The sequence below is a fragment of the Natrix helvetica genome (genome assembly GCF_964273705.1).
Source record: "Natrix helvetica genome assembly, chromosome: 1".
Lineage (NCBI taxonomy): Eukaryota > Metazoa > Chordata > Lepidosauria > Squamata > Natricidae > Natrix > Natrix helvetica.
This window is the reverse complement of record NC_138548.1, coordinates 276,114,564-276,140,492: the sequence shown is the minus strand read 5'-3', so window position 1 is coordinate 276,140,492 and position 25,929 is coordinate 276,114,564. Positions and strand designations below refer to the sequence as shown.

The 25,929-nt window shown below is 37.9% G+C and overlaps 1 protein-coding gene and 1 long non-coding RNA gene across 4 annotated transcripts in view; one reads left to right on the top strand and one right to left on the bottom strand.

Moving 5' to 3' along the window:
- The window catches only part of SHROOM1 (shroom family member 1), a 36,489-nt gene extending 27,856 nt beyond the window's left edge, over nucleotides 1-8,633 (bottom strand). For both annotated transcript variants that reach the window (XM_081933997.1, XM_081933996.1), the window contains exon 1: nucleotides 8,419-8,633. The gene's annotated coding sequence lies outside the window, so the exon portion shown is untranslated. The remainder of the gene's footprint in view (nucleotides 1-8,418) is intronic.
- Nucleotides 8,634-8,746: 113 nt separating this feature from the next.
- Nucleotides 8,747-25,714, top strand: LOC309382468. 2 transcript variants are annotated; one of them, XR_014173674.1, is made up of 4 exons: nucleotides 8,747-8,870; nucleotides 9,435-9,506; nucleotides 9,999-10,091; nucleotides 25,614-25,714. It is a non-coding gene; the product is annotated as an uncharacterized lncRNA (long non-coding RNA). The 2 variants fall into 2 exon arrangements; XR_014173675.1 differs by lacking the exon at nucleotides 25,614-25,714 and adding an exon at nucleotides 15,861-16,002.
- The last annotated feature ends 215 nt before the right edge of the window (nucleotides 25,715-25,929 follow it).

The following is a 25,929-nucleotide window of genomic DNA, read 5'->3' as shown; positions in this document are numbered from 1 at the left end:
ACTATATGTACATACACACACTGTACATTGATGAGAGACACATACATACACACAGAGAGAGACACATATTCCTTTCCTTTTCTTTGAGAGGAAACAAAAAGTAAAATCTTCTTCTTGGCTTCTGTATTTGAATTTAAAACCCATCAATAAAATTGAAATTATTCAGAATAGGCAAATAGTTTTTTTTAAAAAAGGATGGGGATATTTTTATTGTGCCTTGGCAGTGTTTCAGATGTCGGAGAGATGCATGAGTTGTGGTCTGAACAGTAGAACACAAATCATGTATGTTTATTTAATCCCTCAAATGGGAAAGATAATTACTATATCTAATCAAGTGGCTTCTTTATGAGGAGGTAGATACTTCAGCTGGCACTCTGACACAGTTTCCATCATTGTATCTATGGGAGAACCAACATAAAGTAGTGATTAAGGCAGCAGATTGTGAGTTTTAGTCCTGCCTGAGGTAAAAAGCCAGTTTAGTAACCTTGGGCCAGTCCCTCTCTCTCAGCCTTAGGAAGAAGGTGGCAAGGGCAAATTTCTTCTGAAAAATCCTTATCAAGAAAATTACAGGGACTAGCCCAGGCAATCACCAGAGGGCAGAACGAGAATCCATGCATGGAATCTAATGAAGGAGACAAGCAACCTGGATTTGAGGATAAACTTCCTAACAGTGAGGAAAATTAACCAATGGAACAGCTTGCCTTCAGAAGTTGTGGGTGCTTTATCACTGGAGGTTTTTAAGAAGGAACTTAATGGTAATGGTAATGTCTGAAATGGTATAGAATCTCCTGCTTGAGCAGAAGTAGGCTGAACTAGAAGACCTCCAAGGTCCCTTTCAGCTCTAGTCTGATTTTAAATGATTCTTAGTATCAGGAGTTTATACTGACTCAAAGATGCACCCTAAAAGACTTTACATCAATATTCTCCCTAACTCTAGAGAATTACAAGAAATTAAGAATTTCCCCCAAAGGAAAGAGAGTATAGTTGATTAAAATACTTATACAGAGATTAAATCCTCTCCTCCGAGTTATCCTAGATTTCCTAATGGTTACACAAGATATGTAGCTCTGTCTGGATTTCCCTATAATCTACCAGTAAAGCAGGACATGTGACACTTGCAAATGTCTGGTAAGAGGAAAGGTGATTTCATGTTAAATTACATAAAACAAGCATTCCTACCCCCTGTTCTTCTGGAGCATAACTAGTTTGGATACATTTCCTATATCCAATCTCAAGCTTGACTCTCCCATTAAATAACATGTGAAAAACAAAAATATTGTTGATCATCACAGAACAGGTATTTGCAGTAATATCAAGATACCATTGCTTATTACAATTATTTACAGGCTGCCTGATTCACAGGACTTTCTTTGGAGAGGGCGAATGAAGCCTGTTAAAATTTATAGACATTAAATGGAAGGGGGAGGCAGATTTACAATCCATGTTACTGCAGGGCATACAACTACTACATTCACATCAGAGGTGGTATTCAGCCGGTTCTCTCCAGTTCGGGCAAACTGGTAGGGGCAGCTGCAGGAGGTTCCACCCACCTGCCCCAATGTAATACGCGAGCACTGCACATGTGCAGCTGTGGCAGGTGCGAGCATGCACGAGCGTGCATTCCCATTTGCGAACCGGTAGGGAAGGTAAGTGAATCCCACCACTGATACACATATAAGCATGCATATGCTTTTTACCAGAACGGAATGAAATTTCTGGTAAAGTGAGATCAGTCCATGTGCCAAATAACTTTTTTTTATATTGCATACTTTAAACTATAGCATCACTCTTCTAATAATTTTTACAGGGCAGTTTGACAGAAACCTGATCCTTCTCAGTTCTCAATCTGCCCTAAAAAGTGCAAGTTCATCAAGCATACTAGAGGCAGATGAATGTGGGTTGTTGCGTAATAAGTACAAAAAGAGACAACAGGCACTCAGGGTGAATTAGTCCTTACAATTAGTTGCACAGTAAAATATGCAAACACGCCAGTAATGAATAACAGATGATTTGCAGGAGGAATCAACGAATGAAAGAGGAGAAACAAAAAAAAAAAAATCCCAGGAAAATTGCAAAACGGTCTTGAAATAAAGTAATAGGTTGGAATACCTTGGGAAAGGAAAGGGTGGGTGAGAAAAAGTCAGAATGGAAATCTGGATAAACAAAAAGAACTGAAAGATATGTAGAAGAGAATGGGGGCGATGATAAATAAATAAATTGAATTGGGAGAGAGTGTCATATCATATAACCATGGAAAAGGAAGCCTGACCTGCAACAAGATATCAGTCAGTGGCAAGAAGTATATGTCTATCAATCTGCATTTTCAGCTCTCACAAAGATGCTATTCTATTAAAAAGGCTGCGGATTGTGCGACTAACTGCAAGTGTCACCATCTTGAAAAGAGACCTGTCAAATTCTTAAATCCATTGTTCATCTTCCCCAGCAGGACTTAACATGAGCAAACCCCAATGATTATGACTTTCACAAATCTCTTTGCTCATGGTGCAAAGCCCTATCCTTTCTATTGCAAGAATCTATATATTGAAAGCAAAGGTGGGTTCCTACCGGTTCGGACCGGTTTGGCCAAGTAGGTAATAACTCGGCTGGCCATGCCCCCTAACCGATTCTATCAGTGGCGCAGTAGGCGCCGCCATCTTGTTTTTTGCTTCTACGTATTAGCAGAAGCATTTTTTTACCTACTGCACATGCGGCGTAGCACGCATCAAGCACGCACACGCGGAAAGCGCATCCCTGAGCGAACCTACAGTAGAAGAAGCCGGAACCCATCCTAACTCAGGTCGATGTAAAACCATATGCCAAGAGTTTCTCATTTTGAGGTGGCAATTGTGTTTTGAGCCAAGTTAAAACACAACGTTAGTTCCAACCTCAGTCATGCAAGGGCCTTATTTTGACCATATGCTGACTGTTACTCCTTATTCCAAAAAAACATAAAGCAACTCTTGGTTTATCTTTTCCATTTTGAAGCAGCTTGGTGGTTCAAACCTCAAAGCAATAAGCATTAATGTTAGGGCTATGCCATATTTCTGATTCAAAGGCACAAAATGATTTAGAGCATGCAGAGTTGCTCAGGGATCATCTGGAAAAACAGTTGCATCTTCTGTTAGAATTGTGTAGCTCACTGCCATGCCAACCTGGGGCACAATAATGTGGTTAAAGCACCTTTTTGCCTTTGAATCCAAAGTGCTGTTTCACAATATCTGAGTTAGATGATAAATAAATAGATAGATAGATAGATAGATAGATAGATAGATAGATAGATAGATAGATGGATGGATGGATGGATGGATGGATGGATGGATGGATGGACGGACGGACGGACTGACTGACTGACTGACTGACTGACTGACTGACTGACTGACTAAGAAGCTTCTTGGATTAGAAGTAAAATGTCTTCAAAGAAAACCAGAAATTCCAGTTGCCTCTTGAAAAAAGCACCTTTGGGATAAATAGACAGACAGACGGGCAGAATATATACTCATTCTATAAAACAAACTAAGCGTTTCACTATTTGAACTTAATCAAGAGGTAAACATGACCTAGCAGTATCTTTTTTTTTTGCTGCATCTCCATGATATTACCATCCTCTCATCCCAAACCCATTGCTGAAACAGCTTAAGTTATTCATAGCTAAATCATGCTAAGATAGTGTTCTTTTTCTTAAGTTGACAACATCCATTTCAGCTGCAAGATCTGTATTATCTGTGATTCACCACCACCCATTATATCAGAGGTGTGAGCAAGTAACCAATAATGGCCCAGCTGCTTCTGACCATTTTAGGCTGATCTGTGCCTTGCCTTCCTTTCTGGTCAGTTTTGTCTGCCTTCATTCCTCTGCTCTTGTCTCCTAAAGAGCTGGATGCAGCAGGACTGTGCCAGACATCTATTAAAACTGCATAAGAGGGCCAGGCTTATTGGAAGAGCTTCAAGTTTGTTTCCACTGCCAGTTTAGCATAAAGCTGGAATAGCAAGTCATAACCCCTCCACAATGACTCCTGAATAACAAATAGAAGAGTCTTGGACTCACACATTGTTGTACTGATAAAAAAAAGGAGAGGCCCAAGAGAAAAATCTTAAATAAAAGTTATTCTTGTGATTTGAAATCCAAATTGTTTTTGTTTGTTTCTGATGTTATTCAATTCAGACTATGATACAACAGGAGAAGGGAGCAAGGAAGAAACCTAGAGAGGATGAAGAGAATCCTCCAGCTAATCCCATTGTTGTTGACATATTGTTTATCCATAATCAGGGCTGCACCATTCAGCATGGAGTCAAAACAAACAGAACAGGAGGCAGCAGATTTTATACCTATGTATTTTTCTGCCCTCGTAAGGATCCTGTTACACAGAACTGTACATTTTCGTCATTGGCTTTAAGTTGGTCTGCAAATTCCTCTTTCAAATTAGTTTAATTTCAGGCTGCTCAGAAGTATCTTCTGCCCAAAAGCATTCCAAAACACTGTGATTATGTTAAAAGTTGCATTCAACCGTCCTCCAGTGAAAAGTAGAAAAAGGAGCCATGTAGAGGAGGTGCACTGATGCTGAGCCAATTTTCGGTTGGCAATCATAGCTTGGAATTGCCAGTGCTATTCAAGTCTCAAATGGCTGAACAATCATTTTACTCACAATAGCACAATCTGTTTCATGTAGGTTAAACAGTTTGTTACATCCAAGGAACATATTTTCTAAATGCTTAGACTTCAAGTACTGCAATGGTTTTTTAAAAAATATATAAATATCCTTAACAATGTTTTGACAACTGCCCATGCACTGTTTTTTCTCTCTCCCAAATTATATTAAATTTTAACATAATATGTGAGATTTCCCCCCTTTATTTTGTTTGATTTCTTCAGGATAGACAAAGTTTTTGTGCCTGACTGGTGACATTTTCTACAGTTTCAAGAGATGATTAAATAATCATAATTCACTGAATATAACCTAAATGATTGCATTTGGTTATTAGTACCATCAATGGAATATAATTCATGAAATATTTTACACACTTGGTGTTAGATATTTGCATAAACTGCTGTAGTCTCCACTCAGGTCCGCCACTAGGGCGGGAACAAGGGGTTGTTCTGATTGGACGAGAGGTCTGCCAGCTCCCTATAAAAGGGGACCTGCACGACCCCATAGCAAGCTGGATCACTACCACATAATAAATAAAGAGCTGTTTGTCACGATCGTCTGAAGTCTGTTCTCTCATTGCCCGAATCTAACACTTACCGTATTTTAAATGGGATTTAAAAGCAACACATTTAGTCTCCATTCAATCTGCAAGAATGTTTATTGCATAGAAGAGAATGTTGCAACAAATCCTATTCATATGTTCCAATGTGTATCAAATATATTGTCATAAAATTTTGGGGGGGTTATAAAAATGGAATTATAGCTATTACATGAATATTAAAGTAACAGCATTTTACTTTTTAAGAGAGTATAATTCAATAGGCAATTCTCTAATACATGTTGTATCCCTCCACTGCTGACCTGATTTAAGTGGAAACATTAAAAGCAGTCTCCCAGTTGATTTTGTTCCAAGTCTTAATAGTTTCTTAAATGATAAAGCATCTGTAAAAAGCTAAGTCAAACACTTTTAAGAAAAAAAAACACTAAATGTCAGATATACTGGTGGAAGGGTTACTATTAAGATTGATGTAATTTCACCTTGTGTGGCCCCATACAATGCCCATTCTCTAAGCTATACAGCATTCCTTAAATACTGGAATTACTTATGTAACACCAGAACTGGTTTATTTACACTTCCCTGTATAGAAGATGAATTAACTATGCCGAAGTGTTTTCTTGCCTAAAGGACTTTTGAGACCTAGGGAGCCAAAGAACATCCATCGCAGGCAAAGGGCCCACTTACAGATGCTGCTACTTTATCTTTTATTTCTCAATTAGCACCAGATTTACTGTATAAAAGGTAGTGAAAAGCAAGGAAAAAGGGAGGCTAAATAAAATGTCTGAAATCAGAAAAATGAAAGCTTTACCTCATGGTCTCTTGCCAAATTCACCACAGACGTGTTGTGGCTTTCAATGATGATAAACCAAAATGGATCTCAGTCGGCCTCTTCACTGCCCTGACAAGATTAACTTAATTATCCCCCCCAACTCTGACTTTAAGCTACAGAGAATGAATGGAAAACAAAGTCATAACATCTGGATCTCTTGTGGTTTGATGATTGCTACTTCTGTGTTAAGGGCATGCCTTTAATTTTAGATATTTTGTCTGACTTTGAATCTAATGTTTTCCAGGATGGTTCAGAATAAAACATATCTAAATCACAGCTAAAGTTCCCATGAAGTAACAACTCTTAATGTAGTTAAAATTCAGAAATCACAATGTTAATGTTGGTAAATTAATGTTGCTACCATTTCTGCCTCAGTGATTTAGCAGTATGATGATATTTGTCATACAGGAAATCCTTGACTTACAACCACAAGTGAACCCAAAATTTATGTTGCTAAGTGAAACAGTTAATGAATTTTGCCCCGTTTTATGACATATCTTAACATTTGTTAAGTGAGTCACTGCAGTTGTTAAGTTAGTGACATGGTTGTTAAGTGAATCTGGCTTCCCCATTGACTTTACTTGACAGAAGGTTGCAAAAAATGATCACATGACCAGGGACACTGCAACCGTCATAAATATGAATCAGTTGCCAAGAGCCTGAATTTTGATCACATGACCCTGGAGATGTTGCAATAGTCATAAGTGTGAAAACTAGCCATAAGTCACTTTTTTCAGTGCTGTTGTAATGTCAAATGGTCTAAAAATGAACCGTTGTAATTCAAGGGCTACCCGTAATTGGTCATTTTAAACATTCATTGAGTTGTGAAGGGGCATAATTTATTTTTATTAGATTGGTTGGGAAGTTCATTTCATTTATGACATTCTTTCCAGATGTGTAGCCATTTCCACAGTTTTTCTTCAACTTTGTTTCTCATCAGTAGAAAACTTGGGAACATATCAAGGACCACTACTGTATACTGTAGCTTTTCACACAGTGAAACATCTGGACTGCAATACTCCTGACAGCCACTAAATAGCACCAGAAACAAATAGAGATTCAAAATTTTAGTTTGCACTGCTGGTTGCTTGAGGTTTTGCAGCCAAAATGCGGGAGCCACAGAATTCTGTCTTTTGGTATGTATGTATCTTCAGCTGTATTTAAAAGAATTTTAATTCCACTCGGGTAGAACAGCTTTGGTAAATCCCCTGAACTGTTCCTAGGTTTTGTAAGATTTCATAAGGTTTTTATGAAAGGAAATTATAAAACATTTTTATTTTAAAAAAAATTATTCCCTTATTTGATTGTTTGCAGATTGAAAGCTGCGTATAATTTTACATTTTATGGTTAAAACAAAATCAGAAAGTATATCCAAAGTTTTTTTTTTTTGGAACACGTATTCTGATGATATTGCAGTACACAGGAACATGGCCTTTCTAAGTATTGATGGAATTTAATTTGCCTTAACACTGTTGCCTTTTTTCCCCCTTTTAACTTTTTGTTGAGAAAGAGTTACCATTTTTACATAGCTATTGGTTATTGCTTTGGCCTGAAATATTGCTCTGGAAGCAATGAAAATCATATTAACCAACCCTTGCACTATTCAGCAAACAAAGGCCTCTTGTTTAGGTGATGGCTTCACTAAAACCATACAAGTGAATAATAAAATGAATAATATTCACATACTTTACAACCTCAGCATCCTGGAGAAGATAAGGCAATTCCAATATGCTTGGTCTTGGTGTTGAAAGAACTTGCTCCAGATAATGTAATTGTAAAGTGTTTGCAAATTCAGAATAAGCGGTCTAAAAATCCCCCAAAGTGCTATTTTACACATAGATTCTTATAAAGGTTTCCCACACATATGGAAAATAGTATATATTATAGTAATTTATGGCTATAAATTAATACATTAAAAACCAAGTCATCTATAGTTCAAATGCAAACAATGAAAAAACATAATACATATGATTTTATATATAACTCAATTTTTTAATTCCTCCTTTGCTCCAGTTCAATCTTGCTTGAAAGAAATAAGTGGTTTTCCATGCACAGTTATCTTTTTGTCGTTGTTAAATGCACCAAACTGGATTCAAATTGCTTACAGTACATAGTTTTCTTCCTTAAAATATCCCTACACTATAAAGTCTAGCAACAAGAAAGCCTTCCTATCCGCGCCAATTTCAAGCTCACCTTCATTTAGAAATCTCAATTTACTTTATCTAAAATAATAATAATCATGCGGTCAGATGCATAACTTTTTGCCACATTCTCAGGCAATAGACTTTATCACCTTAAGGTAGATATCATGTTATCATTCTGGATTTGTCTATTTCTCAATGTACTCTAGGACTATATGGGGATTATTATAAAATCATAATTACCTGCTTGTCATCATTTGATGCTGCCTCTGTCTAATTGCACTTTCCAAAGTAGCAGCTTGGAAGCATTATTTTAAAGAGACCAATGCAGATGATATGCATTCCCAGTCATGCAGTCATGCTGTCTCTAGCAAGATGTTGCGGCTATTCCTTTATGTTGGATATAGGAGTACGGTTTCCTTAAGCACAGTAGGAGCAGCTCTCTGAGTTTTCTTTGGTTCCCTAGCTACTTTTACATCTTACAGGCAATTGGAAGAATTCCTCATCCAATCGCATGAAAGTGGGTGGGGTTAAAATAATGAACCTGAAACGCTGGCTTCAGACTGTGTTTCAGCCTGACCCAGATCCTCTCATGCAAGAGAAAAGCCTCCCCGCACACAAAATGATAAATAGGAAGATTTATGTTCAGTTTAGAATTTGTGTCAAGGCTCAGATTGTAACTAGAATCTTTTAAGGTATTGATCTACTGCATAGAATGGCTACACACGTTTATCCGGCTCTTAATTTTAAGTAAGGATTTCAAATGCCTCCTTTGTCTCTGCAGAAAATTATTCTAAGGCTGTCCTTTCTTTTGTTTTGTTATGTTAGTGAAGTTTGGTTTCAGAATATTCTGGTAACCCTCCAGCTCTTTCTCTGACTTTCTAATTACATATTTGGTTCCCAGAAAGACGCTGGCAAATTATATGCATGAGGAAAATCATAGTGTGGAAAGTGTGTACACTTCGACTTCTCATATGTCAGGTGCATATTAAAATCTAGGATTGACTGAATGTATCCCATATATAATTCATTAACAACTGCTGGGAAAGACTATCGTTCAACAGCAGAATAATTGTTCCAGGCAATAAAGCCACTACTACAATTCCAAAAGTTTCAATTAAATTTCTTCAGGTGATGAGATTTTTCAAAAAAAAAAAGTTCTCAGTTGAAGCAGACAGCGCTTAGCAAGATTTCCAAAAATTATAACTGGGTATATAAATAAAAACTTCCTTCTCCTTTTGTGACTTGGGTCATGAAAGATTCCATTGAGGTTGAGCGGCCAAACATCTAAAGACCAGGAGATGGCATGAGAACCATAAACTCTCCTGAAGGTAACATTTCACACATACTCTCTGGAAAGTTTTATTCATAGTAAACTGTAGGTAGAACATCCATAAACCTGTCACAGCTGCTCCGTCTCACTTGAATTTTGCATCATGAAGTATGAATGACAATTGCAGGGTGGGGGAGGATGTTTTTTGAAGGCAAAATCACTCAATTCTCTCAAAACATAGTTTTTTCAATAGACCTGGGGATTCACAATTAACAGAAAGCCCAAACCTTGGTTGTGTTCTGAGTAAGATTCTGATGCCTTCTTTTCATGAACTTGTTTGTATTTATGTTTTAAGGGCTTTTGAAGAACGTTTTCCTTGCTGGCTTTAGTTCTCCCATTTTAGCAAACATTATTAATCTGAATTCTGATCCTTTTTCCTTGGAGAAACTGTCTGGACTTCTAGGAGGGAAATCAGGAGTCATATAAATTTGATTGATAAATAAAGGCGACCCTAAAAGATACCAAATTCTTGTTCTTCTCCTTTGTGCAGAGCCAGAACAAGATACCCAATCTTTTGATGGGAGGACAATAAAGAGAACTTCCTTCACTCCATCTACATAACTGACATTATTGTAAAACTAAGGTAAGTTGACATCTTCCACTCTACTGTCAAGTAGTAGATCACTTTAAAGGATATAGATTTATCCAGTGGCCCAAAAAAAAAAGTCTTCTAGCAGAAGGAGAAACTGATGCTCAGGAAAGACAGCTAGATAACTGCAGACTCTTGGCATTTGCCATCTGACCAGGTTGATGAATTCTTCTAATGGCACAACTGATCTTAGCATTAAGTTGCAAGCTTAATCTTATATCTGTTTCCATTCTGTGCACATTTATGGGAATAAGTAGCAATGTGGGCAAGGAAGTTACAATAATAATCATCCTTCCTAAGTGACAGAAAGGTGGTGTATTTTTAAAGAAAAATAGAAATGGAACTATACAATTCTTTTATCATTTTTAATTGATAAACAATCCCAGAGATGAGATGTTCAGTGAAATATTTTTATTTTAAATTATTTAGAGATATAACCCATAGGTAATGGAATAGAACTATCTGGAATCAATAAAATAAAGTACTAAATAATAAGTAGCAAAACTCAAAGTTATGAGATTACCACATCAATACAAGCATTCTAAAAAGAGCCCCTAATGTACTCAATAGGAAGAGTGCTAATTGGTCCAATTAAAATGACACCAATAAATTTGGCTATGAACTCATAAAGATGATATCAAAGATATGAGACATGGGAAATTAAGGCTAAAATTTCATTGAAGTGATCTATATCTGCAATGATACCACCAAGGTAAAAAATATGAAAGCAAGTAGCATCATGAAAATATTGCTGTAACAAAATTGTGTCCACCATTTCAAACATTGGTGTCTGTACCTTCTGTTTTTCTTCTGAGGATCTCATCAACTACATCCAATCATGGCTCACTCAGTCTTCATAGCTTCAATCAATTGGTACTTTCACATAACATTTTTTGAAAAGTTATGGGAATATTAATTTGGCAGCTTATTCTTAACTGTGCCTTAAACACAATTTAAATAAAATAAGATTACATAAAAACATTATTTAAGTAAAAACAAGAACTGTTGGTTTTGCCCTATTTTGGCCAGCATGCCACAAGTGCAACAAAAGTCCAGCTTTACACCAAGTATGCTTGTGCTATACTATGCAAGCTAGGATCTCTAACTTAGGGGATTCCCTTACAAGCCAACATTCTGCTACCCACATCCCACCAACTAGAAACTATATGCAATATACTCAGGAAGCCATACTCAACACTTCCAAAGACAACACAAGACATAAAGGTGAAATAAAGATGTTCCAAATGCACAAGATTGCTGAATTACAATTTGTTCAATCAATTTTGGAAGAGGACAAGAAACCTTATTTAATTTGTTCATAGTTAAAGTTTATTTGTGTGTGTTAAATCCATCATTACTATATGGAAACATTAGCTTTGAAAAAGAAAACTTTCATAACTACTTAAACAGGGAGTTAAAATCATACTTTTTTATATCCAAGAAACATTTTACAAGAAATGGAATATATGTAGCTCAGGGTTAAATTGGGGGTGTTGGGATGGAATATAATTTTCTCTTTGATAGTTCCTTGGTACTGGTTTCTGCTTGATCACTCAACCCACTTCAGCGCAACTACAGCAACACAAGCAACTCTAGACAGTGAATCAAAACATCAATATAATCATAAAGTAATAATATGCAAAAAAATAAAACAAACTGGCAGCCCCCAACTATCAGCACTAACTCATAGGGTCTTCTAACTTTCTAGCTCCAGCTTGGAAGGTCTTAAGGGCTTTTGAAGACAAAAGAACATCTTATTAGACACAAAATCCATTGTGTAACATCAATGGTGCCAGATTTCCCTCCGAGCAGTCCAGACAGGAAACAGTTTCTCCAAGGAAAAAGGATCAGAATTCAGATTAATAATGTTTGTTAAAATGAATGATATAAAGAGATTAACATATGATGTGGTAAGGCAAACCAAGTATTAGGACAGCTGGCTCCATTCCTTACAGCATAAGGCAGTGTCAATCAGTACAAGGCAGCATATCATACAAAGCATATTCATTGCCACTTTGTTACCAGTACCAAACATGGATATGTACAATAAAACATAAATGAAAATTAGTCACCACAGAAATGAGATCTTTGAGGAAAGCTGCTGGAGTGACCAGAAGAGATAAAATCAGAGATGAGATCATAAGAGAAGAATTGGCATAGATCTAATCTTAAACGACATACAAAAAAAGCAAATAAAGTGGTTTGCTCACCTGGAGAGGATATTGTGGTAGTCCATATCATACAAGGCATATACAAAAAAGGAGAAAGTCAAAGAACACAAGGCAGACCTAGAAGAAGATGGAAAGACAACATCAAAAACACATAAGACTGGACAGCTGAAATGGTATAGGGCAATGTTGGGGAACCTTTTCGGCACCAAGTGCCAAAACGGGAGTGCGCATGTGCACATGCCAGAAACCAGAAGAGCAGGCGCCAGGTGTACATGTGCACACCAGTTTCCACCTGGTCTTCTGGTTTCTGGCGAGCATGTATATGCAAAGACCAGCTGGCCAGTGCGCATGTGTGCACTGGAAATGGAAGAACAGCCGCCCAGTGAACATGCGTGCACCAGGACGATGATATTCCGGTTTCTGCCACCTGCATGCTCACTGACCACCTGGTCTTCCGATTTCTGGGATACATGCATGCGCAAAGCTAGCTGGCTGGTGTGCATGCCTGTGCTGAAAACTGAAAGATCATCTTCCCGGTGCGCACATTTCTGGCCCTCCCACGCACGTGAAGACTCGCTGGCCGGCACACAAGAACCCAGAAGAGCAACGGGCAATGACTCACGTGTCCAGAGAGACAGCTCTGCATGCTACTTCTGGCACGCATGTCATAGGTTCACCATCACGGGTATAGTGTCTCCTGATTGAGCAGAGAGTTGGACTAGAAGACTCCAAGGTTCCTTCCAGCTCTGTTCTAATTGATTGATTCATTGATTAATTGATTGAACATCAATTGGCAATGGTTAAGGCTGCCAGAAGAACAAGAATTTTGTCTCTCCCTCAATTCCCTACAAGAAGCAGAAGGAAAATGATGATGATGATGATGATGATGATGATGATGATGATGATGATGATGATGATGATGATTTGCTAGGTGAAAACACAAAAATTCAAGTGACTCCTCTATGTCAAGTGTAGCACTTTTATATATACTACTTATGAAGCATTTTTTCTTGTGCTCTTATAATGAAGGAGATTCGAAGTTTGATAAATGCAATGTGTTGCTGTTATTTTTGAAACTTTTGCTAGACTTTCTATCCGTGTGAGAAATAACTCTCAAACCACTTCTTAAATGTTTCCCTTCCTTGACCCCAAGAGAATCCTGGAGATTTTCCTGTCTCCCCTCCTCAATCCTGGCAGAAGCAACCAATATATAAATAATGGCTACCTTTATTCCTTGCCCTCTACTCTCAAGCAACAGAGAAATAAGCTTCCTTTTTTTCCCCACAAGAAAATGTTTTAGGCAAGGAATCTGAGTGTCGATATAACAAGTCATCCAAATCAGGATTATTTTGAAGATAAGGCAAAAGAGGTAGAAAGGATCCATGTTGACCCTAAGATCAGCTCAGGTTCAAAGGCACCTCTTCCCTTGTACAGAAGTCTCTTCTGAGCATACAGGCTAGGAACAAGGCTTTTATAAACAATCAATGCCCCAAATTGCCACCCTCCCTCTTAGAGTCTGTAGATATCTATGGCAAATATGAAGATTAAGGACTCTTGGATTTATATGGATGGTACTACAAAGGACATTGGTAAAGAGCCGAGGTGATGGCTAGAGTGGTTAGAGGGCAGTACTGCAGGCTTCTTCAGCTGACAGCTAGCTGCAGTTCGGCAGTTCAAATCTCACCGGCTCAAGACTGACTCAGCCTTCAATCTTTCCAAGATGGGTAAAATGAGGACCCAAATTGTTGGGGGCAATATGCTGATTCTGTAAACCACTTAGAGAGGGCTGTAAAAGCACTATGAAGCGTTATATAACTCTAAGTGCTATTGTTATAGTGCTAAGTGCTAAAGAGCACAAAATACATAGACGTACAGTAGCCTCCTGCTTCCCAGGCTCTATCAGCATCTGGGTAACCTTTCTAATGAAGTTTACAAAAATTCCAGCAAGTACTTCACTTTTAAATGAGGCACCTATAGATAGACAACTTATATTGGGAAAAGCATCGCCCATCACATTATCCAATGTGGGGCTAAATGTGACCCTATTCTCTAATATGTTGCCCATATAAATATGTGTTCCTTCAGATATTTGAATCCAAAATTACAATGGATTTTCTGGGTAGTTATCAATTGGAATTAAATAATTTGGTAACCAACAGCATTCTTTAAATATTAGCATCATAGGATCTCACATGGTGAGCCAGCTTGATGAGCACCAGTGTAGATGTGGAGACTGTGAGTTGCAGGCCTGTCTTAGGTGCAAAGATGTCTAAGGGTGACTTTGGGCCAGTCACTTTTTCTCAGCCCCAAGAAGGAGGAAATGATAAACCACTTCTGAAATCTTGCTAAGAAAACTTCAGAGACTTGGCCAGGCAATATCTGGGAGTCAAGACTGACCCAAAGAAAAACAAAACAAAAATTCCCTATTATTTTGTGGATGTTTTCATTATTGTAATTTTTTTAAAGATTATATTAATTGTTTCATAATTTTAGAATTGTAAGCTGCCCAGAGCTACTTAGAGACTATGGAAATTGAATAAATAAAGATAAATAATAAAACTGATTTTCAGCAACAAAATGCCCAAAACTGACCACATGTCTTTTCAGAGGTTAACATAGTAAGAAGCAAAATACTTGGATTAAGAACCCTACTAGGTTCAACATACAAAGGAGCAAACATTCCTGAACTAGGCATGCAAGAATCAGCTACTGCATAACGACAGTCCTTAATAGTAGCAACACATATACCAGATCAGGGGTCGGCAACCTTAAACACTCAAAGAGCCACAAAGGTCCTAACTGGAAGCTCCCTTTTCAATTCTGGAGCCAACCGGAAGTCCAGTTCCCCCACCATAGTCTCTCCTCATAGCACGGTGTCCTTTTTCCTCTACCTGTTCTAACCGAAAGTCCTATCAATTATGCAGCTGACCAGTGATAGGGAGCTGCAGCAGAGGGATGAAAGAGCCACATGCAGCTCCACAGCCATGGGTTGCTGATCCCTGTACCAGATGATCACCTACCCCACTCACAAATACATCTCTCCCAAGTTAAATTATACTGTAGTTAAGGGCATAATAAATGAACAACACAGACGACATGGGACAAACCTGAATCAAAAATCCTTTGCTAGTACAGGAGATTATATGTGGCGAGAAAGCTAGGACACTCCCTAGAAACTCTATTCATTTGTCATAGGAAAATATCACAGGTAAACAATTGCATCAAAATACTCTTTCTTCAGATTAGGGAGTCAATCACGCATGTGCGTTTTTTTCCAAATGAGCTGCTTCATCCCTATTTGAAGTCTAGGACTGCAAGCAGGTTCCAAAGGGTTTCTTAAATTGTTAAGAGGCTAATAAGTTTAGGTATTTATATTTATTTATTTACTTACTGTACTTCCTATCATATTTATATATAGGAGTTTTGGTAAAAAATATCCATTTTTGAGTCTTACTTAGGTCTGTTTTTCCCGCACTGCATCTTTTGCATTTGTTTGTTTTATTTTATTTTATTATATTTTCACTTTTTGTTTTTATAAGTAACTCAAAGCGGTGAACATACCTAATATCCCTTCCTTCTATTTTCCCTGCAGCAATAACAACAACCCGGGGAGTTGAGTTGGACTGAGAAAGAGAGACTGACCCAAGGTCACCAAATCGATTTTCATGCCCAGAACAGGACTAGAACTCATGGTCTCCTAATTAGAGACTGGTACCTTACCTACTAGACCAGTGTTTCTCAAACTTGGCGACTTTAAGTCCTGTGGACTTCAACTCCCAGAATTCCCCAGCCAGCTATGCTGGCTGGGGGATTCTGGGAGTTGAAGTCCACAGGACTTAAAGTCGCCAAGTTTGAGAAACACTGTACTAGACCAAACTGGCTCTAATCTTATACACTATTGTGTTGTTTTATCCTGGCCGTTTGTGGTAATAAAGTTTTTGTGACTTGTGACTAAATTGTTGTTTTATCCTGGCCGTTTGTGGTAATAAAGTTTTTGTGACTTGTGACTAAATTGTGTTCTAGTGGGACATACCTTGCCATTGCTTTATCGTTCATCTTCACTATAGTAAAACTTGTTTTAAGGCAAAACTATCCAGAGCCAACTTTATTTCTGCCTTTTGCCCTCCTGTCCATGTTGTCTGTCTACTCTATATATCTGAGCAGGCAATATTGTTCCATTTCAGAATATTACAATCTCTCCCAAAGTTGCAATTTAGTCAATGACTAAAAGAGCAAAAAAAAAAAAAATGAGAAATGGATACGCCTATTTTTCTTTCTTTCTCCAATTAAGTATTCAGGATGTTAAATCCTGAACCATGACAGGTGGCATATAACATGAAAGAACCATGAGGGAAAACAAAGTCCAGTTGCCTTTTGAAAAAGTACCCTTGGAACTGCCATGACCTGCAGGACTGAGAATCTCCACAGACAACTGTGAGATACCGTTTCCGCGTTGTGGAGTTCTGGGCGGGAGGGAAGGAGTTAAAAGCAACACCAGCTTCCTCCCTGTCGTTGGAAGAAAGTCTGCAAACCTCAAAGCATTCCTAACTTGTTACACACATTTTGGCAGCCGTGACTGAAAGTGAGGCAGGAGGACAACGAACAGTGAAAAAGAATATAAATGGAGACTCTGAAACCACCAACCACATTTAACCTGAGAACTGAGTTTGGGCATGAAATATTTGAGATGAGTGTTTAAAGCTCTCCATACATTTTGCAGAATATATTCTAAAGAGAAAGATGTAAAACTGAAACTGTTTTTATACTTTTTGAATGGAAAGTGAGAAAAGCAGAAAGGAAAAGACAAAAAAAAAAAAAGCAGAGAGCAACTATTATTCTGGACAGGATAAAACAGCTTTAATAATAAATTAAATACCCCTGATTTTTGCAGGCATGAAGAGATAACGTTTTTTTTTTATGTTCTTTTTTTTTTAACCAGGGATTGAAGTGACAGAGTGAGCTATTTTAAAAGATTTAAAACTTGCAGAGAATTACGGCCTCCGAATTCTGAGAAATACAGTCAATGTGATGGTGTGCATTTTGAGATAGGAAAGAGAAACTTTGGAGAAACAAGCAAGATAAAACAGACAAAAATCCCTATAAGGGTAGTCTTCGACTTACTACAGTTCATTTAGTGACCGTTTGAAGTCACAATGGCTCTGAAAAAAGTGACTTATGACAGTTTTTCATACTTATGACCATTGCAGCATCCCCATGATCACATGATCAAAATTCAGATGCTTGGCAATTGACTTATATTTATGACAGTTGCATCATATGTGATCACCTTTTGTGACCATCTGACAAGCAAAGTCAATGGGGAAACCGCATTCATTTAACAACCATGTTACTAACTTAACAACTGCTGTGATTCACTTAACTGTGGCAAGAAACATCTTAAAATGGGGCAAAACTCATTTGTCTCATTTAACAACTTACATTTTGGGCTCATTTCAGTGATGGGTTTCAATTTATATTACTACTGGTTCTCTTGTGCGCACGTGTGATGCTTCTGCACATCTGCAGAAGCGTTCGGGTGGGTGGGCGGAGCCTCCCACTGCCGCCACTGCTGGTTTGCCTCTTCCGGGGTGAACCTGCAGAAACCCACCTCGGGCTCAGTTGCATTCGTAAGTCAAGGGCTATGTCAGGCCTGTAGTTATGTTTCTTTTAGGATCTTTGGCCTGCCACACTTTCTATTATTTTCCTATGCTGTTTCATTAGTGTAGTAGTTGGGAGGGGGGAATAGAAAGGAGTAGATTTGTGGAATGTGTTGTTGTCATTCTTTCTAGAAGCTCAAGGTCATCTTTTGTCTCCGCACCTCGACACCTGACAGGAACCAGCGGGGTGGAGTGGTCGGGGTCGAAGAAGAAGATTGGACCATGTGATGGATTATGGGAGTGGGCATAAGATTATGAACTTTCAACTGGGTGGAATTCCAGGAAGCAAATCAGAATTGGAATTCCATAGATGTGCCAACATGCCTGTATTATTAAATTGGAACTTTAAGGATGATTCTGCCTTGGACTCTGATTTACTTTTGCATGGTATTTGGAACGCTGACAGGCTATCTGTATAGACAGTCCATAAAGGAAAGATAGAACCAACATTAAACAGAAGTTAAACAATACAGTAAACTGTGAGCAGCGACATGCAGTCAGGTGAGGCAGGGGAGGCACAGCCTCACCACTGTCATCATGAAAAGAAAAAAAATGTAAAAGGAAAAAGGCGAGAGCTGAGGTCAGGCTGAGCTAGTTGCTGCCTCAACGTGCATGACTCTGCTTAACTGTTTAAAAAAGCCTCTAAAAAAGCGCCCTCTACTATGAGGCAGGAGAACTGCATGCCTCATCTAGTCTGACTTTAGGCGTTTTATGATCACTCGAGCAGAGTTAAGCAAGGGTTAAAAGCCTAAAAATTCCTGACGTAGGTGAGGCACACAGTTCTCCTGCCTCATAGTAGAGGGCGCAAAGGAGAAAAACAAATGCTGTCGCTTTAAATCGGAACTGAGCATGCCTAACTGTGGAATTCTGGGAGTTAAAGTCCACAAGTCAAAAAAAATTTGAAACCCACCACTGTGTCAGTGCCTCACCAGCCATAAACCTCACCGCACGTCACTGACTGTGAGCAATATGAAGAGAAATATGTCAACATCTGCACTTCTTGAGAAGAAAGATTACAAATGAGATCAATTATTTTGCATTCAGGTGCCTATCAAAACAAAATAATCAAGACTTGCAACCTGTAAATTCAAAGAGTATCAATGAAAATGAAGGTGTTCTCTTGGTAGCAGGTCAAATAATGAATAACCCAATAGGACCACAACAAAACTAATAGTTTGCAACAGTGCAAATGAAGATAAAATGTTATCATCCCAATTAGACTGTGGATCCAGCTATCAAGAAATCTGATGAAGTGCCACATTTCCCTCAAAGGGACCAATGAGTCTCTTGAGTTATTGATATACCTTGAATTACACTGCATTAAACCTGGGAGGGCAATGCCAGCACAAACAGATTAGCACGAAGACTTTTTTTCTATGAGTAGATCTGCTAAGGATTTTTAAAATTATATTTTGCATTCATTGCCTTCTTTGTGTAACTGATCATGCTCCAATTACAACATATCAAGTCTCCTCATCATTTTTAAAATATGTTTGATTTTGAAAGCTTCAGATTGGAGGGAAATATGTGCTTGGCAGGTGGATGAAATGATTTAATTGCAATCATCTGCCATTTTTGAAAATAAATGTATTGTTATACTTCTAGCAATTTCTTTAAATAAAAAAGAAAGGGTCATTATAACTTAGATTGTTATTTGCCCTATGTTTGCTGAACCTAGCTGACATACTATCTTCCCATCCATCCATCGCTAACAAAAATGTTTTGCCAAAAAATAAGCACAAATTGACCATATAAATAATCAGCTGGTTATTTTCAGGTATCCATGAAAATTTCTGCCTTTCGTTGTTTAGTTTTATTTGGAGATTCGATTTGTATATTACCTGTGTGTAAGAATCTATTTCTTTTTCCAATATACCACCCCTTCTGAGGAAAATATCCAATGTTACAATATTTGCCCATAAAATTAAGACAAGGCTAATATAATTAAGGATTGCAGTTAGTGACCATTTATTCTGGCTCCTTCGGTTTACTCCTTTCAAGACTAGGTTTCAAATCAAGTCATTCTTTGACAATCAGAAACTGGATGAATATCGTATTGGGCTTTATCATCACTACTGTATACAGCACTTCTGCCCCCCTGTGACACTTTACAGAAACACATTTTTTCCTTTATCCAGCTATTCTACAAAGGTTGTTTACACTCAGGTATCATGGTATCTCCCATCACCCTGCCAACCAACTTGGATTGCAAGGCGATCAAACTATTTGTGTGCTGGATCTTCTTTTCTATGCTTTTCCCCCCCAGGATCAGATGAGAGTGCAATATTTGTTGTTGTTGTTAGTTGTGAAGTAATGTCCGACCCATCGTGACCCCATGGACAACGTTCCTCCAGGCCTTCCTGTCCTCTACCATCCTCTGGAGTCCATTTAAGCTCACGCCTACTGCTTCAGTGACTCCATCCAGCCACCTCATTCTCTGCTATCCCCTTCTTTTTTTACCCTCAATCGTTCCCAGCATTAGGCTCTTCTCCAATGAGTCTTTCCTTCTCATTAGGTGGCCAAAGTTTCATCTTCAGGATCTGGCCTTCTAAAGAGCAGTCAGAATTGTTCTCCTCTAGGACTGACCAGTTTGATCGCCTTGCAGTCCAAGGGACTCGCAGGAGTCTTCTTCAGCACCAGAGTTCAAAGGTCTTAATTCTTTGGCACTCAGCCTTTCTTATGGTTCAACCTTCACAGCCATACATTGCAACTGGGAAAGCCATAGCCTTGACTGTACTCACTTTTGTTCAAGTTCTTCTCTCCATGTGGTGAGTGAGTTCCATCTAAACCCCACCTAGTTTCTTTTCTACCTTAAAAATGGTAGTTCTACCCATATTGGAGGCTTTGCCTCCCACAATGCTTCTCACTGTCCTTTTAATTGTTCTATTGTTCTTTTTTTTTTACTGTTACTTGAATACACTCGGGTATCATTTATGGTTGCGTGTACCTCAAAACATTTTTCTCGATGTGTACATGTGCTGCTTTTTAAAGTGAGCAGCTGTCAGTTCAGGTAATACCTACACTAGGTCAAGAGAATAATTTGGAGTGTGCAGTTTGTACATTATAACTGAGCCGGATGTCACAGGGATTGAACAAAATGCCAACATAGATGTATCCACAAATAAACATGATCTTTCCACAAAGCCCGTTCTGTTTTTTTTATTGTTGGCTGTCCAGAATCATGTCCTTGGAATGGGCAGCCATGTAAATTAATCAATTAATTGATTAAATTAATAAAGCCATACCTATCCAGCAACCCAATCATTTGCCTAATAATGCCAATAAGCAGACATACTTCCTCCAAGAAATATCTCCTCCAAGTGATGCTAGGACTACCGGGCATCCCTCCAGACTTTCTCATAGGTCCACAAAATCAAATTTATTTGCCAGCCTATGTTGAAAAATAAACAATCATGAGAAGCAGTAGTGGATCAAATGCATTAATTTTAATTTTTAATACGGTAAATATTAATAAACATACTCCATGCAAACCCATACATCTCTCGTGGTTTCAATAATTTTTTAGAAGTGAGAAAAGTCCCGAGGGGATTTTTTTTAAACAAACATTGGTTTAGGTTGTTCTATCTGACAAGAATCTGGTGACCGTTAAAGAGAACAATTGTGTATCACAAGCTCACAACTAACAATGTACCAAAAAAAATATCACATTAAATAGGGATAGAATGTGGGATCAACAGGTGACAGGAAATCATAGGAAGATGAACTTTACCAGAACTTTCACTAGAGGGATCAGTAGAAGTTGAAATAGAATCCATTGATCCAAACCATGGAAATCTGCTAGAATTACTATGATAAGTCAAAAATGACTTTACCTAGAATCTGACATGTGTTATATACAAGGTGGCAAGAAATAAAGGACTATGAACTGAAGAAAACTATGCAATTGTTTTAGCATGACATGACCTACCTATGCAGAACTGCATCCATTTCTAGGAAGAAGGAATAATGATTCCACAATTGGAAGAATTCAAGCACAAAGTGCATTCAGAACATTAGAGTACTGAAAGATTTTTTAGAGCAAAGTTGGATGGGACTTTGATCGAAATACTTAACAATGTATAATACAAAGTAGAAGCAGCCATTCAAATTATTGGGGGGGGGGGGAGAAAATGCTACAAGACCAAATCTGTGTTTAGCATTGTTCATTCATCAAAAGACACCAGCTGCAAAACTAAGTCTAATGCAAAGATTAACAAGACAAAGAACCATGATTTGTTTACTAAGACTAAGAATAGAGAAGGTTTATTTGAATCACTGGGTACCTCTTAATGAATTTAGGAAACAAGGAATAAATCACAATTGTGAGACAGAGATCTTCCAATCTTACAAACAGGGCACAAACAAGGAATCTAGTGCCCCCTTCAAAACAGAACAGAGTCCACACAAAGTGGCATCAGTATGGCAATACTGGCAAGAGTTATATGAGGAAAAGATGAACTTGCAACAAAACTGAGACCTAGAAGAAAATACCTTAGGGAAATAATGAATTCATCAGAAAATGCTATGAACTCATGTAAGGGTCCAACAAGAAGTCCTTGTCATGCCTGAACTTCAGCAGAAACCAAGCAGAGGTCCAGAGTAAAGAATGCAGAAGAAATTTTGCCAGAACTAGAATGGAACAAAATAAGGAATGGAAGAGAAAGACTTTCATAACTGAATCTAGACCCATTAAATGAACTATTGAAATATCTGCAGATCAGAAAGGCTATGTTCTAGATCGCTTCTTTTAAACAGAGCCTGAGAAGAATTTAATCTCTTAGGACAGTAGTTCTCAACCTATGGGTCGGGACCCCTTTGGGGGTTGAACGACCCTTTCACAGAGGTCGCCTAAGACAATAGAAAAACACATATTTTCAAAAAAATATGGAAAACATAAAATAATTTTATGATTGGGGGGTCACCACAACATGAGGAACTGTATTAAAGGGTTGTGGCATTAGGAAGGTTGAGACCCACTGTCTTAGGAGATCCAGGAGCTAGTTCAGAACAAACTTCCTTCCTTTGGTTTGATAGAGATTGTCAACAAAAGTATCTGTAAAATATTCTTTAAATAAAGTCTGTTGGGGGCCAAGCTTCTCTGATCATGTATGCCTCTTAAAAATTAATGGAAGATGAAAGGAATGATAGAGTCCTCCTAATCTATTATAATAGATTACACACTTTTCTAGTTCCACTGCTTTCTTTTGAGGCTAAAGTGATATGCAGTTCTTAAGTTCTGAAATCTTTGTAATTGCCAGTTTAGGATTCTGACAAAATAATCTGTTGTTCTCCTATCTACCTGTTCAGCCTACATGAAGATGAAGAGGGAAGAAAAATGGAGGCCATTGCACTTGCTTTGGTGGTGTCATCACCCACAATTAGTTTTGCTTCCCTTCTCCACTGAAAGCAAATGGACTCCTCAACATTAACTAAACCCTCTCTCTAGACCTCTGTCATGGATAATGCCTGGAATTAAGTTATGTGGAAATCCTGAGAATTTTAGAAATAAAGAATACATAGAGACAACAGACTCTACAATGTAATAAACTCATAAGGTCTACCTAAAGAGGCTGCTCATTTCTGGAGGAGAAGGGCTCCTATTCTTAATAGTCCCGTATCACAAAAGAACATTTTAAATGTTAGAGATTAATTCTCTGACTATAATTCTCTGAACAAACCCTTCAAGCAAAGTGTGATTTACCTCTAAATAGAAAGACAAAAACTCAGATTACACAACTATGATATTATTTAAGGAATTTCTGCCAACCACAACCGAATTCCACTTACACATCCACCTGAGGAAAACTCAGAACTGAAACTAGATTGGAATTTTAAACAAAAACATTCTGGAAGAGACCAATGGCAACCAGTTTTATATTACTTACTTCCAAAAACTTACATACCTCTATCACATGTTTTTAGCATGGAGCGAGATTTTAATTGCAGTAGGATAGAAATGTATTTAATAAATCCATAGTCATAAGGAGCTTGACTTAACATGAATGAACCTTTAACCAGTAATTTTTTTGTGTAATTACCAAAGAAACAATAATCAAACATACAAATGTATTGCGTTATGTAAATGAAATTTAAAAACTTTTTAAAAAACTGCAGAATAGGGAGCTTTAAAAAACTCAAAATCTTATGATAAATGCTCATTATTGAATGAGTACAACAGAATGCTCTTGTGAGGTATGTCTAAATAAATATGGAAAAATATTATAATGTATGAAAATCAAACTGTAGATCTGTAAAAAAAAAAAATCCCAGTACCTTTGAAGCTAACAGATTCACAGTAAGGAATACTTTTAGCCTTACTGTGATTTGAAATCCATTCTAGAGTTCCAAAGCACTCTGTATGCTGTTTTGGGAGGTTGCAGAAATTTTTTTGGGTCGTAATTTTGTGATAACTCTTCTCCATCAAAGGGACCTTGAAGGAACTCTTCAAAGCAGTATGTAATTTGGAGACAAAAGGCATACACTGGTATACAACACGCTAGCTAACTAGTCAGCCGATCTATTCAGTCACTGTATTATGAAGCTGCATAATGAAACATTATGAAGGTCTTTGGATTTCTCTTCTACATTAACTATAGACTGGTGCTTGGTAGAAAGTGTTACTCAGGAGTTAGGCTTGCTTGCTAGATTTACCAAGGACTCTAGTTAGAAATCTTCAGTAATAGTTAAAATATTCAGCTGGAGGAACTGATTGGAAAGTTGTTTATTCTATTTTTTGCCTCCTTTTTTCAACCACCATAAGTTCTTTTATTAAAAAAAGCAAGCAACAACATCTGCAATTCATTTTTTTTTCTTTCATTCCATTCACGGAAAACTCTCTAATGAAATTATCATGGCATTCATTGTGTGGCTTAAGCAGGAAAAGTTGTTTTACACTGGATCGTTATTATCATTTTTAAAACTGTAGAGTTTTTTTTTAAAAAAAAATTGAATAGCCTGTTCATTTTATTTACCTTAACAGAAAATAAAACAAGTTAGACAATAGTAACAATATTTATTTATTTTTAGTTTGTCACTCATGTACAAGATAACAGGAATAAGAATAAACATGAATAAGAACACAGGAAATGGGTACAAATAAATGGGGAGAGTACCTCCCTCCAGGAGTTCATTATTCTCTATACGCTTGTCTTCATTTGAAAGGCCAGTGCAGTGAAAAGCGCATCCCAAACAAGCACTACTCTGTGTATGTGTCTTCAACATGCACAGGATTATCAAATTAAATGGTTCTATTATCTGGCACTAAAGTTAAGCACAGCTGTAGTTTTAGAATCAGGACTAATTAATCTGGAGCACAAGCTTAAATCTCCCTTTCCACAAGGAAGACCTATTTTGAACTATGGGCTTACTTTCTGGAAAGTGTTACAGAGTTACAGCATACATTTCACCACATGTTCCAAATTATTTTAGTTAAATCTGGTTTTAACATTACTGAACTTCAGGTGAAAAGGAACTGTGGAAAGGAAGGAGTCCAAGTAAACAGGATGACACCATCAGGTGCGGCTTTCCTTGGTGTCTAATTAGTGTAGCTTTATTTAAGAGGCTAGAAGGAGCTGGCTCTTTTTTTTTTTGAAGGGCTTGCTCTGTTATGGAGGAGATAGTTACTTTGCCCAAGTAATCCTCATCATGAAGCTTTTGGGGAGATTATTTCTTTGTTTCTGTTTGAACAGGTTCTTCTTTCCTGGGGCCCTGTGTGCCCCTAGTTTGAGAAATGAAGGGACTTCTCAGCCATTACCACTCTCAGAGCTGCAGGCGTCCAAGAGATCTCCTCTGTTAGATCTGGGCAACGAGAGACAGACTGCGGACACGAAGTAACTCAACAGCTCATTTTATTAGTAGTAGTAGTGATCCAGCTTGCTCTGTGGTCGGAGGGTTCCCCTTTTATAGGGATGAGGCACGCCCATTTACCAATCAGAGGAATACCTGTTTCCCGCTGTAGGAGCGGACCAGAGGGAAGACTTATCTCGATATATGTTAATATCTAAC